At 36.7% G+C, this 14870-nt stretch overlaps 1 non-coding gene across 1 annotated transcript; it reads right to left on the bottom strand.

The window, feature by feature from the left end:
* Positions 1-6844: 6844 nt before the first annotated feature.
* Positions 6845-6917, bottom strand: TRNAK-UUU. The gene has a single exon. It is a non-coding gene; the product is annotated as a tRNA-Lys (tRNA).
* Positions 6918-14870: the final 7953 nt, after the last annotated feature.

The following is a 14870-nucleotide window of genomic DNA, read 5'->3' on the forward strand; positions in this document are numbered from 1 at the left end:
GATATAAAAACTAAACAGACTTTACCATTATTTCCCTATCGTTATGAAGCAATTCTTTATAATGTGAAGCTTGGCTAAAATATATTTCAGAACGAGAAGGGCGTTAGCTACCTGTTAAAGTGTATGGGTTAACGCCTTTCTGGCTCTAAACAGACCTAATGTCGATCGTGTCCCAGTTATGGGATTTAATCAAGTCTAATGGCCTTATAACGACGGCATTTACTCAAATTACCAACATTTACCCGGGCCTTATCAAAGCTATTTTCATGAAAAAATAATTAACCCTGGCTTCTATCATCGAGCAGGCACAGGTGTATCCATTATTCACTTTGTAATTAAAGGACATAGAAGAGAAGCCAAAGGGTTGGAGGACAAAGACCTGCCAGCCAAGCAGTCAGGTAAGGTAGAACTTGCATCATGCCTTGTGGATTGGAAGAGAAAAGGGCATTCTAGGGCGACCTGAAGAGAGAGATCAAAAGATTTTCCGCCTTTCTACTCGCATGATGGAGCCACACGTTCAGCCCTACCCTCCCTGGAGCAAAGAAACCAAGTCAGGGGTGGAAGAAAGGAAAAGTCAATCTCCGTGGTCTGACGGGGAATTTCTCCCGAGACGGGAGGGTTTAAATCTCATGAATGTGTATTATCACACACCCTACGAATCCATCCTCGGTTAGATGTAGACAAGGTAACTAGAAAGGGGAGGGAGAAATAGATGGAGCGAGAAAGAGAGACAGAAATAGAAACAGAGAGACAGAGAGACAGAGTGAGGGAGAGAGGGAAAGAGGGGGAGGAAAGAAATAGACGGTAATGTGTGCGTGTGTGTGTGTGTGTTTGAGAGAGATAAGTTTAATGAGACGGCAGAGAATACAAATCAAATCAAATCAAATCAAATTAATTTATTTAAATAATATTCTCATTATTGAATTACCATCAAATTATAAGAGTAAAAAGAAGAAAGAAAACTAATACATTTTAGCAGTCCAATATGCTAGCATCTAAACATATACGAAACCAAAAAGAATACTGCAACCGTTTAATAATTTTAAGAAAAAAATGAAGCGAAGAGGAATCAAGACAAAAGCAAAGATATAATAAAAGAGAGAGTCAGACAGAGACAGGGATATATATATATATATATATATATATATATATATATATATATATAGAGAGAGAGAGAGAGAGAGAGAGAGAGAGAGGGGGGGGGGGGAGGGAGGGGGGGGGGGAGAGAGATAGAGACGGGGAGGGGGAACATATTAAGAAAGTGAAGGAAAATTTGCAAGGTAAGTTTCTGAATCTAACTCTTGAAAATTTGTATTTGCTCATGATACTGGTATTATCGATTCAAATACGGCCATAGAACATTCTTCAGTATGGCTTAAAGAAAACAGGAACTATCATGATGATTATATCCCGATAATACTAACATTAATCATGCATGACCGGATTCCAAATTAATTCTATTGAATAGGGCGATTATGAACATCGTAATTAAGTTGATGACTCTTATATTGGCGCCGAATCTTAAATATCTCTGAATATACATGTAGCACGACTATCTTGAGAGAAACTATAAGAGAAGAAAAATATGCGATTGATTAGATCACTAATCAGTATGGAAAGAAGATAAAGTGCGGGATTGTCGAATACAATTTTGTTTAATCATTTTTTTAAATTCATTTTTCATAAATGAATGTATCATTCGTAGATGTATTATCAGCCATGAATCAATTGACATAGATTTGCCTTTTAATTCCTAGAAAAGGGCTTGAATTGTTAATGTCTTAATCTTTGCTGTTCAAAATGGCAAACATTATCTGGTTACAACGTTTTTTCATGTGTGGTGAATATTTCAAGGTGCTTGAAAAAAGTTTAAGAAGTTGATGATGTTTCACATTTTTCGTTAATTAATTAGAAACATTTCTGTTGATTCCATAAGTATTCTTTTCTCAATTAATTATATTGAATGGGGCGATTGATTAGATCACTAATCAGTATGGAAAGAAGATAAAGTGCGGGATTGTCGAATACAATTTTGTTTAATTATTTTTTTTAAATTCATTTTTCATAAATGAATGTATCATTTGTAGATTTATTATCAGCCATGAATCAATTGACATAGATTTGCCTTTTAATTCCTAGAAAAGGGCTTGAATTGTTAATGTCTTAATCTTTGCTGTTCAAAATGGCAAACATTATCTGGTTACAAAGTTTTTTCATGTGTGGTGAATATTTCAAGGTGCTTGAAAAATGTTGAAGAAGTTGATGGTGTTTCACATTTTTCGTTAATTAATTGGAAACATTTCTGTTGACTCCATAAGTATTCTTTTTTATCAATTAAAATGTATTTCCCCCGCAGAAATGCTAAACATCCATCTTCTTTATACTCTCCCTTAAAGGCATCGTTTAACAATGTTAAATCTGAGATGCATGGCCCTATGTGTTATCAGTGTCTGTGATATGGTGTAATATTGAAGCCCTAAACGCTTCAAATTGATCACGAAGTGCCTCAAAAAAGTTAAAATCTTTGGGTGAACGATTTTACCATATTCATTTTCCCCCGAATCCCGATAGACTGTTAGTGTAACAAAAACCGTTAGGAAAACGAATTTTGAAATTTCGATCACTAATGCATGGTATTTAATATCATGGTGTTTTAATGACGTACTTGTCAGTAATCATTATCATAATAAAGCACTAGTGAGACCCCACTATCAGGATATGGGTTTACACATCTAATATAGACTTCTGAATGGGGTCAGCAGCTGTTTCATAACCAAATATTACGGATTAATCTTCGTCTTTTACCCGGCCCCCCCCCCCACTCAGTGTTATTTAGCGTACGCATATGCGTGTTCCAAGCGACCACCCCCCCCCCTTTTCAGTAAAAGTCCGATGTGTAAAGTCAATACGGGTCGACCTTTTTCTTTTGTTATACGAGACTTTTTCAGCAGCCCCCCCCCCCCTTTTCAGCAAAAGTCCGGTGTGTAAAGTCAATACGGGTCGACCTTTTTCTTTTGTTACGAAAAGGACATTTTGATAACATGCATGGAGTCCGTCCGTTCTCGGAGTGGGGGGGGGGGGGGGCAGGGTCTTTTATAATCTATAGTAAATAACACTCTTTAATGATATGTTTGTTGAATAACATAAGCCAGCATATTCGTATTTATCATTTTAGAAATCATAGTATATACCTGAGGCACACACCCTAAACAGCAGTAACGTAGCTCTAGAAAACGCGGTGTTCTTTTCAAGATATCATTTATTTTTTACCTGAAATGGGTCAGCAGTTGGCTTCGTAAGGCAAGAAAATCTCCTCTGAAAGTGACACCCAATCCTAAACCTTTGCTTTCATCATGCGTGTTCGACTATTATAAGAATCCAGAACGGTAAACAAGGAGGCGGAACCAGGATTGTTTAAGAAGGGATGGGTGAGGGGGTAAAGAGTTCCCGACACTAATATTTCCCAGGAACATTATGTGAAGAGGGGGGGGGGGGGGGGGGGGTGATAAATAAATTATTCCCATAGAATCTAAAATTTATCAATTTTAGTCATTTATACTTTTGGGGAGACTGCATTATCAGGGGAGGGGGGGGGGGCGATCATCTAGGCGCCCTCTGGATCAGCCTAGTATGTAACCTATATCCAACCTAATATTCTGGCATAACTCATCACCACCTCTCCTCGTTCGAGGTATTCGGGAATCATCTTTCGCTGCGACTAGAGGCGGGGGTAATCAAAGATGAAAATCATCTGATGAAAATTCCACGGACAGACACAGCGAATTTCAGGCTTGTACATACAGAGTGAGTCAAAAAAAAGTTTACACCTAGACAATTGCTAATTATTTAAAAAATCATTTATGAACAGTAAATTATTATACATCTTATGGAAGAGTGTTTTATCCCAAATCATTTGGTACCATTTTAGTGTGGTATGTGTTCACGCTTGGATGAACACGAGGCATTGTTTGCGAGAGTGCAAAAATCGACTTGCGCCAAAGTTGCTTATGTGATGTTTGAATAAAACAATTTGGATTTGGATATTATTTCGGTCTTTGCAGATCCAAATAACATCCCTAATAAAATTAATCATGCCACACATATCAAATATCGAATATCAAATATCAACGAACATTTGTGCGCGTGTGTGTGGGTAGTGTGACTTTGCCCTTTGCAAAAAGCATATGCAATGCATTTCATTTGATACATTTAATACATTCTCTCACTCCACTAATCCCAACATACAATGTAATACATACTGTACGCATCACTTTGGCGCAAGTCGATTTTTGCACTCTCGCAAACAATGCCTCGCGTTCATCCAAGCGTGAACACATACAAAAACAAAAATGATACCAAATGATTTGGGATAAAACACTCTTTCATAAGATGTATAATAATTTACTGTTCATAGATGAATTTTAAAATAATTAGCAATTTTCTAGGTGTAAACTTTTGTTTGACCCACACGGTATAGGGACGTGAGTGGACAGAGATGATGGTGGACGAAGCCGAGATAATTCCGCCACGTAATCAAATCAGATATTACAGTTTAGCTGGGGACATTATCAAGATGACCGCCTGACCAGAGCTTTGCTTGGACATGTCCAAATATTAAAGCAATATGAAACATGATTTATGTTCATTACTCACTAAACCGCTGTCATGTCGAAGTTTGAGTTTTATAATCAATATCGGACTTTCTTATTCATATTATAAATGTAAATTACTTTGAATATATGTTTGTTAATTTGTTGCAAATGAAGATCAATAAAATCCCTACAAATAAAAAATAAAAAAATAAAAGAATTATGCCGGACTTGGGTTGACTTGGCCTCTTGTACAAATGTAAAACACACTTCTATAAACAAATGAAAGAAACATAATTATATGCAATGGTTTCGTAGTGATCAATTTCGTGTAAGTATTTTGATAACGCGGAACTGCTTTCTATATGCATTTTTTATGTTTATGCATATTTGAGAACATTCATGTATTGAAAGATGTAGAGGAAAACAAACATCGATTATAAACATAAAATGCACTATCTTTTTTTATTTGTTTTTATTTTATTTGTGAGCTACTTATCGCATTAGGAACGTGTATCTAGTTTACCCACCCCCGATAAAATGTATCAAGACTGTTTTGTATATTTCCACCTCGCTTACATCACAAGGCTAGAACAAAATTGTCTGTTATTTGCAGTGGGCAAATCGGGAAGGGGGGGGGGGGGCTCCAAGGGGTATTTAGTAGTGTAGTTCAAGATTTCAAATGGTACTGATTTGTGGATTTAGGGTATTTCAATCGGAATTGAAATTGAAATTGAAATTAAAGTCAAGCCTTTTTTTACCAATTCGGATTTTTTTTATTTCACTGGTAAAACTTTACAAATCAATCAATCAATCACAAACTAAGCAATCATAGTGATATACAGTTACAGAAGTGGTAGAATAATTAGTTTCCTAGCATCTTTAGTTGGGTAAGTTAATGGGACCAAGGTATTTGATAAATGCATGTATGGTTTGAAAGGGATGACAATAACACGACAAATGTGTAATGGCTTGAGTGTAACCAGCATTATTGAACTTCAGACGAACATATTTGAGTCTGTTACGTATATTATGACGCAGTAAACGACCTGAAAAAATAGAAAAAGGTTAGGATAAGAAGAAATTTATTCCTTTTTTGTTATAAGACATACCCCCTGTCCACACACAACATTTTCCGTGACTAATCATGATTAGCTATACCGTTTCGCGATAGTGATACCGTTTCGCGATAGTTTTACGACCAAAATTGTAGGTGTGGACGCTCACTAACGATACGTCGTATAACGAAACTAGTCTAACGAAACGCAGGTTTGGGCATCGTTTCGAACTGAAACTCGATAAAGAATCACGCCTAATCACGGAAAATGTTGTGTGTGGACAGGGGGAGTGTAACTAGTGTAACTAACTGGGCGGGGCTTAACGTGACCTCGAGCGAAATGAGACCAGACCTCTTATCACTATCGCGAAACTCTATAAAGAATCACGGAAAATGTTGTGTGTGGACAGGGGGCATTTTATACGATGATTCTTTAGTGACGACGTTTCTTGTGTGTGGACATCCTGGAATTTATACGATGATTCTTTATACGACGTATCGTTATAGAGTTTCGGGATAAATTGTTTTGTGTGTGGACACGCTGTAAAACATGCAAAGCGTACAACCGTAATCTTTTTTATTCTTATCTATTTATTTTGGAGACGGCTTATCTCTGCATTGTGTAGCTGGGACTTTGAAATAATGTCAGTGTTTATAAAAAAAGAAGAAAAAAAAGAAGAAGCCTGATTTAAAATTGACATTAAACCGGATCGCCGAATTGGTTTTTTATTGCTTTCTTATTGGGGCCGTCCCTTTGTGTAGAGTTCTGAAAGAATTACTAGATGAAATTAAATTTGTCGAAATAGGCCTAACAGCGGGGAGTTGTCACTACGCGCTGAATTAACCTACTTTGTATATGACGTGGGTTCCAATGAGCGAACGTATATACATGATATAGTGCTTCCTGCAGCCGATCCAGTTTTAAATTAATACCTGATTTGTACCTGCTGCGGCCTTTAATATTGAGTTCAGATTCGATTGTGGTTCATTTGGAACAGGTCCAAAATGAAGGCCCTTCAATGTGACCTTACACTGGGTCTACGCCATCGTATTGGTCAGAGGGAATACTTACTTCTATAGGGTGTGATATGTATTTGAACGTTAAAAACGTCAGGCACTATACATTGAACATTCTTCTTCTTCTTCTGCCTGCTTCAAATTGACTGAAGATTCTTGCAAACTATAAAAAGGGTACTCCCGCCCGATAAGGGACTTGAACCCGCGACCCTCTGATTAAAAGTCAGATGCTCTACCGACTGAGCTAACCGGGCTTCGGTAACATTGCAAAGTGGTATCCAAGACACGTACATTTCATCACCATACGGATACCGAAAGCTGAGGGGGGGGGGGGGGGGATAAGAAGAAGGTTTAAATAAAGTAAAAGCAAGTAGGTCTACTCAAGATTGTTGCAACTCCATTTAAACTTTAATCCAAGATCAGCTATTTCGCTACTATAGCGAAATAGCTGATCTTGGATTTAAGTTTAAATGTGCCTCTTTTCAGAAAGAGATAGAGAGAGAGAGAGAGAGAGAGAGAGGGGGAGGGGGAGGGGGGGGGGGGAGGGGGGGGGGGAGGGGGAGGGGGGAGGGGGGAGGGGGAGGGGGAGGAGATATCAAAAGTTTAAACAAAAATGATCATAGAATAAGTGATGGATGTGGTCGACATAAGAATAAGATGAGTTTGTCACCATTGAGAATCAAACTCATTCCTCTTGACATGGTTGGTTGATTCGCTCTGAGGCTAAATCTTAGATTAAAGCCGATGGGTATAGATCGGTCAGGGGTGAACAACCTCGGCAAAGTCAAGCCCGAGATTGATATTCATAAAATAAACGTGATAGTTATCATTACCATTGCTTTACGTGAGAGGCCTTGTCAGGGCACGTATAACTCAAAAATTCATATCGAAGAAGGTCCTATGAAAAACAACAACAACTAAACTGTATTATTATTTCATATTCTCTTAATAATAAGAGGTGCATCCGGTCTTTTAGATGATACGAATAATTTGTCCTCCCGGGCCAGCTGCTCATAGCCTAGCTCTAATTCTCCATTTTCGTCGTCCTTAGTCGGCTATCTGTCATATATTATGTAGGGCCTTTAATTGCCATTCTTGAGAGTAGCGGCGGAGGTCTTAATTTTCTTTCCATATCAATCCTCGAAAAAAAGAGTGGCATTGAAAGAAAAAATCATTGGATAAGGCTAAGGAGAAAGATGCTCCTCTACCTATTCATTACGTCTTTTTTTTTTTTTTGACTTTTTTTTTGTTGACATTTTGATATACAAAGCAATATACAAGAGACATTGAACGTACGTAGAAAATATTTGTTCTTCTTCTTCTTCTTTTTTGACATATCTGGAGAAACACAATCGCAACTATTTTCGACAAATCAACTCAAGGTAGTTCCGGCACCATGTTGCGTTCCGTAAAAATCATGTGCAGGTTATGTAACACCTACTTGTGATTTTGGCACATTTCAATTAGTGGCGCACAAGGCTATTCTAATTAACTGCAGTTGCTTTTCGAAGGAAGTGCCTATCGTTTCTAGAACGTTTCTTATACAAGTTCATCATCATCATCTTTATTGTTGTCGTCGTCGTCGTCGTCATCGTCATCATCATCATCATCATCATCATCATCATCATCATCATCATCATCATCATCACAAGCATCATATAATCAACATTATCATCACTATAATCATTATCATTATTAACACCACCACCTCCACCACTATCATAATACTCATCATCATCGTCATGATCACAATTTTGTGTGAACAATTTTGATTTCTAGAAGGTGATTACTAGCCTCGATTTGCATTTGGGTCAGCTGAAATGGCGCCAATGTGCTATTCGAGCGTTCATGCTCACTCTCGCCCGAATTACATAACCCTTTTAACATGTATAAGTAGAAAGCTCAGAATTCTCAATATTTCATTATCATGAATCCCTAGACAGACATTATACTGTCTTTTAATTAAATTCCTTCCCGATATACTGCGAAAATGGGTTATGGCGGGGGGGGGGGGGGGGGGAGAGGAGGGAGGGAAGATATGTCGTGGTCTAGTGGATAGGTCAAGGGACAGTGGGTCACAAGGTTGGCAGTTCGAGTCTCCAATGTCCTTCGCAATATATTACTCTACATATCCTACCTTCCACTCAGGTTTTAAATTGGTACCCGGTAGGATGCCGAACATTACTGTCGTAGGGAAAGTGGGGAAAAAAGACATCTGGAATGATGAAGCTTTTTTGTTGGTAGCCATAATGGGACACAATCGATTACTTTTTTGCTTATCAATAAAGGTTTTGACCCCCCCCCCCCCCCCTTACCTTCCAGAGAATACTGGATTCGGAACTGATATTTCATGCGTTCTGGATCAGAATAATGTATTACCATCGATTCAATCATAATATTTACAGCGTACAAATCCTTCACACTATTGAATAGGCGGATCCAGAGTGTTCTCACAAAGTGTGTTTTTTTTTTTGGGGGGGGGGGGGGGCAGGGTGTAATTCCCCAAAAGTCAAGAAAAACAAAATAGAGCAAAGCATTATTAAATGAAAGACACAACAACACAACACCAAATTATGGAGCCTAAACGGAGGGTCCGTACTCCTGGGATACCTTGATCGGACCCCTTGTATAATCGGAAGTGTCTCTGCGACCTGCTGGGTCTGGAATGGTGACATCGTCCAAATTAAGTGTCGCCTGAAGGGATGACAATTACTTAGGCATTACTCTCATATCCATCGAATATACGTCACGTGATGTCTTAGATTAGCTTCAGACAACTATTATTTGTATCTAGAATTATCTAAAAAATATCATAGATTTAAAGGATAATAATAAAAATAATGATAATAATAAATACTTATAAAGCGCACTTATCTAATTCAAATTCAAATTTATTAATGTTTCCAACAAAACATTACAAATCAATTATAAACATTTTTAAAAAATGTAAGGAATACATGTTGGAAACAGATGGGTCCACTAAAAAGCAATGCTTGTACAAGTGTGAACACCTCAAATGATACTTAGGAATAATGAGTAATTAAATTAACTAATCTGTAACTACAAAAGGAACTATAAAATAGGGAAAAGAAATATGGGGATGCCAACAGAGACGAGAAAGGGACAATACAATATAGAAGAACACGGTCATAATACAACGAGTAGACAATGACAAAAAGAAGTGAGAGATCGAGGGTACAGAAAATAATACAAAATGATGAGCTGCGTGTGGGGTTGAGAAGAAGATAAGGAAAGAGAAACTCGCGTTAGAAAGGAAATAAGCATGAGAAGGCACAATATAATATATCAAATTACTTCTTGAGTCAGCGAGTGGAGAATGATCTTGTATTAAGCAAAAGCAACAACGGCATATAATTCAATGAGGTGTATATGATTCTAATAAAAACAATTTCATTTTTTCTTTAAAGTATTAATCGATGGAGCATTTTTTATTTCACTACTTAGCAACTACTAACTTTCTCAAGGCGCTATACAAAACAAAATACACAAATATCTCTCCAGAATTTTAACAACATAATATCATTGGTAACTTTGAGTAAATTAAACCGTTTTAACATGTTTCTGAAATACAATTAATAATTAAAAAAAGTCAAACCCGTACGCAATTATCTTTATTTTGTTATAATTTAATTCATATTGTACTCCATGCCATATGACGCCTTTTCAACATACATGTACTATACAAGAATATTACATGAAACACTTATGTGTTCTTATAATAATAATGTGAACATATTAAAGCTCATTCTAAACATTATAGCACGGTGGATAATATTGCCATAGTAGTATTGATGAAGCCTATTAACTACTATGTAGGAAGGAAGGTATATTCCTTTTTTCACTGTCATTTGCTGGCACTTCGGGTATCACTGTTTGCACGGGTATACTTATTTCCCCAAATCAAGCTCCACACCTGTGCCCCTCGGCATACTCGCATCATGCAACATTTGCGTCAATCCTCCTACCCCCCCTCTCTCTCTCTCTCTCTCTCTGTCTCTCTCTCTCTCTCTTTCTCTTTCTCTCGCTCTCTCTCTCTCTCCCCCTCCCCCTCTCTCTCTCTCTTTCTCTCTCTCTCTCCCTCTCTCTCTCTTTTCTCTTGATACAATAGGTGTTTTCAAGCATGTTCAACGAAGGAAATTACTTCAAAAGAATCCACCGTTAGCATTTCCTTCTGATAATTTGGTGTACATTCTTTAATGTAACTTGTAAATCTCACTTTTTGCCTGTAACTTGTAATGAAAGTTTCTCGTTTGTATTAATAGAAGAATAACTCTGCTTTAATGAATTCCTTAAGTAATGAAGAACAAAAGTGCTCCATCGATTAATATTTTAAAGAAAAACAAATACAATTTATTTTATTAAATGTTGTTGTTGTTGTTTGTGTTGAATACAAGATCCTTCCCTACTCCGTACTCGCTGACTCAAAATGTAATTTAATATATTATATTGTGCCCTCTTATGCTTATCTCCTTTCTAATGCGCATTTCCCTTTCCTTATCTTCTTCCCAACCCCACATGCAGCTCATCATTTAGTATTATTTTCTGTACCCCCTATCTCTCACTTCCTTTTTGGCATTGTCTACTCTTTGTATTGTGATCGTGTTCTCCTATCTTTGTCAGAAAAATCAGCTCATGGTCTTCATTCCTGATATTCATCATCTTGTTTATAAAGTACAATTAATATTTCTTTCTCGAAAAGTGCACAGTGTACAGTTATTATTGCATGCACAATTACTTCAGACGGAAATGCGTATCATGGAATTCCGAAATGTTTTTTTTTCTTCTTCTTACTTCATTACACGATGTACAGTAGGCCTATATGATTACATCGTCGATTAAACAGTTTGTAGAATATTTTCCATTTCAGACCTATGTTGAAAACATAGATTTTAACATTTTGTCATATACGCTTAAAACGCTCAAGGAATGTACCGAGGCATGTATTTGTATACATTATAAAACTTTATTCACATGGTACATGACTATTTGTTTTGCAATAAATAGGCTTAATAATTGATTGTATTGAAATGAATTTATTTTATTCTGCAACATACAAATCAAATTACATTTCAGCAAAACAACATATACAAAACATAGGCCTAGCAAGTTTTGTTTAAAGTGTATACAATAAAAAATTATAAAAAATGATGACGTTAAAAAACAAAATAACTGATAAAACGATGTCAAGAATTATTCATTAGAAATAATAAAAATAAATAAATTGGTAATTGCTACAAATATATAAAAAATAATTTGAAAAATACGTGGAAACAAAATATATATCTGTACAAGCATGTATATATATATACATTACTTCAAATTAGATGAAATGTTTAGAAAAAGACGAACGGTTATGATGAACTTTAACTATTTTAACAGATGTTTCTGCATTTATTAATAAATCAAATATAAAACATTAAAATAACAACAATAGTATGTAATATAATTGATTTACATAAAGAGTGACGACTTAAATACACACAAATAAAAATACATAATTGAAAGCTTGAAACTATATCGAGGTAAGTAAAACATAATCAAGATAAATGCAGAGGCCAACTATCATAAGCAAAAATGCTTGAGTCGATAGCAGCCGGGAAGGGGGGAGGGGGTACATGGCGCTGTTATAGGAGTATGTAGGGGAATAGAGTGTCACGTATAAAGATTTTGTTCAGAAAGTATCTGAATAAAAAAAAAGGAAAGTGGGTTAGTGCAGGTGAAGTAAGTGTTCGATTCATATTGTTAATGAACTGGTCATCTAAAATTGATTTATATAAACAATCAAAACCTCTGAGACCCTTATAATGTTTTTGAATATGTAGATATTAAATATTTTTTCATCGATGCTTTGAATGAATAAAGAGGTGCAAAGTGTTTAATATTGTCAGATAAAGCATTCCAAATATCTGGACCATGATGTCTTATCGATTTATAGGCCATAATCATTTTGGGGTTGGTTAAGTGGAAATCGGATGAGTGTCGTGTGGGATAAGAATGTATATCGCTATTGTAAACAAAAATATTTCGAAATACCAAAGGTATAGTATTTATCCAACATTTATACATACAGATTACAGTTTGAAAACTGTGAATGTCAGCGATTTTTAATGTGTTTACTGTTTAGGTTACAAAAATATAACTTTATGCATAACTGTTTTGTGTTGATAATTTACAGGCTTTTGCGTTCTATTGATACACGTAAAAATAAGTTGTGTTCTAATGCTCCTCTTTTTCAATATAAGCCTAAAAATGCATCGGAGAAAGGAATAAGCCTTTTCTTCCTTTTGTCTGTCAGAGATTTGAACTCCTGGATTCACCCCTGTTTAATTATTCTTGAAATTCCTTGAATGGCGGATCAAAATCCATAAAGTGTCAAAATGAGGATGGGCGTTGATCGCGATGTCTTTTCGTTTCGAGGTGATCGTAATATCGATCGATCCCCCGAGGTGTTCATGCGCACTTTGGGCTTACCCATAGTGCAATTGGTTATTCGCGTCATAAATCAACGTTTGCACGATGGATTAAACGATGCATCAGGAAGCATGGGCGATGCTCACGGTCATTTATTTTAGATCGTGAATCGTTTACTGAACAGGACAATGAACTAGCAGAGTATGGAAAAGAAAACGAGAGGAAGTAAAACAAAGAAGAAGAAAGGATGAGTTAAGGCTCTTCATGTTTTAATATTTCCTTTGGTAATGATGACATAACAGGTGCCTTTTTAAATTATTGTACACCTAATGGATAATGACTACCGTAGATACCATGGATCAAGTTTAGCGTTCATATTTAATATTCCTTACACAACAAAAAACATGATAATGGTGATTATGTTCCATTCAAAGCAATCGAATGTCACCCTTACTTCGAGTATTTATAGCGATATTATAGCGAAACCGGTAATCCTCTCTTAAATCTAGGTAATTCAAATTTCACCGGAGGGGAGGCCGGGGAGTCCCTATTTCCCCTTCCCGATATATTTTTCTTTCCCACTTGCACTCTCCATATATCCACCACTTCCCCACCCCCCCCCCCCCCTCATCATTATTTAGCTCATACAAAGTCCATAGATTAAGACTATTTTTTCTCAATAATAATAATACAGATTACAATTAGCTGCACCTGTATGCTGTAAACGCTTCAGGGGGAGTACATTTAAGATCCGATGGTGCCTCAAAGGATGAGCATCGGGGCTGTTTTCCGTTTATTCGGTAAGACTCAGCAGGTGCTTTTTTAACTACATGATTTACTACATTGGTAAACAGGAAGATAACTACGGGGTCAGACAGCAGAGAAAAGTGGAAAAAGAGAGACGATAGTAAAAAATGGAGTGGGAGTGGGAAAAAGAGATAGAGAGAGGCAGAGAGAGAGAGAAAGAGAGAGAAACGAGAGAGAGAGAGGTTGATAATTACGGATCGGGGTACATTACTGAGAGAGAAATAAATAGAGGGGGGTAATGAGAGAGATTGAGACTGAGAGAGAGAGAGAGAGAGAGGGGGGGGGTCGAGAAAGACGGTGGCGAAACCGGGGTCGAGAGAGTCAAACATGCTGTTAATTATAGAACAGTGTCCCTCCTGCATCACGAAGGTGTCGCTTCTAAGTGAACAAAGTCCCCTCCAGCGACTAAGTGCTCGCCCCTGAGCCAGAATCACTTTTGTTTTCATCTGATGTGCCCTGAGTAAATACTAATCATTGGAATAGCAGATGCTGTTGTTTACGAAAGACCTCTTTCAAGTGTACAGATTTTTTTTCCACGATAAGACTTAATAGAATTGGTATTAATTTTTAGTTAAAAGTTTCCTTTATAGTTATATCAGAGATGTTCTAAGTGTAACGGGCAGATGCCTTTACTTATGACTATGATGGCAACCCCTTTAGATAAAAAGCTCCTTCTCTGCCCTTCTTTTTACATATATTTAATATTTTTACGATATTTGTTATTATAAAAAAGATAAATGCTTTGTGACATTAAGGCGGTGTTCTACCAATTGTAGTGATATGGCTTTTCCCGACAATGTTGCCTTTTCTGAAAAATGTGTGCTTATTAGTTATAGCGCTATCTAATTTCGATTAACAATGAGTATGGGTAATACACGTACATGTAGGTAAGGCGAGTTCGCTGATGCGGAACATGTCTCTTTAACACGGGACTACATTTGTCCTTCAAAAACGTATTTCTTCCAGAC

Source organism: Strongylocentrotus purpuratus, unplaced genomic scaffold (assembly GCF_000002235.5).
Source record: "Strongylocentrotus purpuratus isolate Spur 01 unplaced genomic scaffold, Spur_5.0 spur5_scaffold_19, whole genome shotgun sequence".
NCBI lineage: Eukaryota > Metazoa > Echinodermata > Echinoidea > Camarodonta > Strongylocentrotidae > Strongylocentrotus > Strongylocentrotus purpuratus.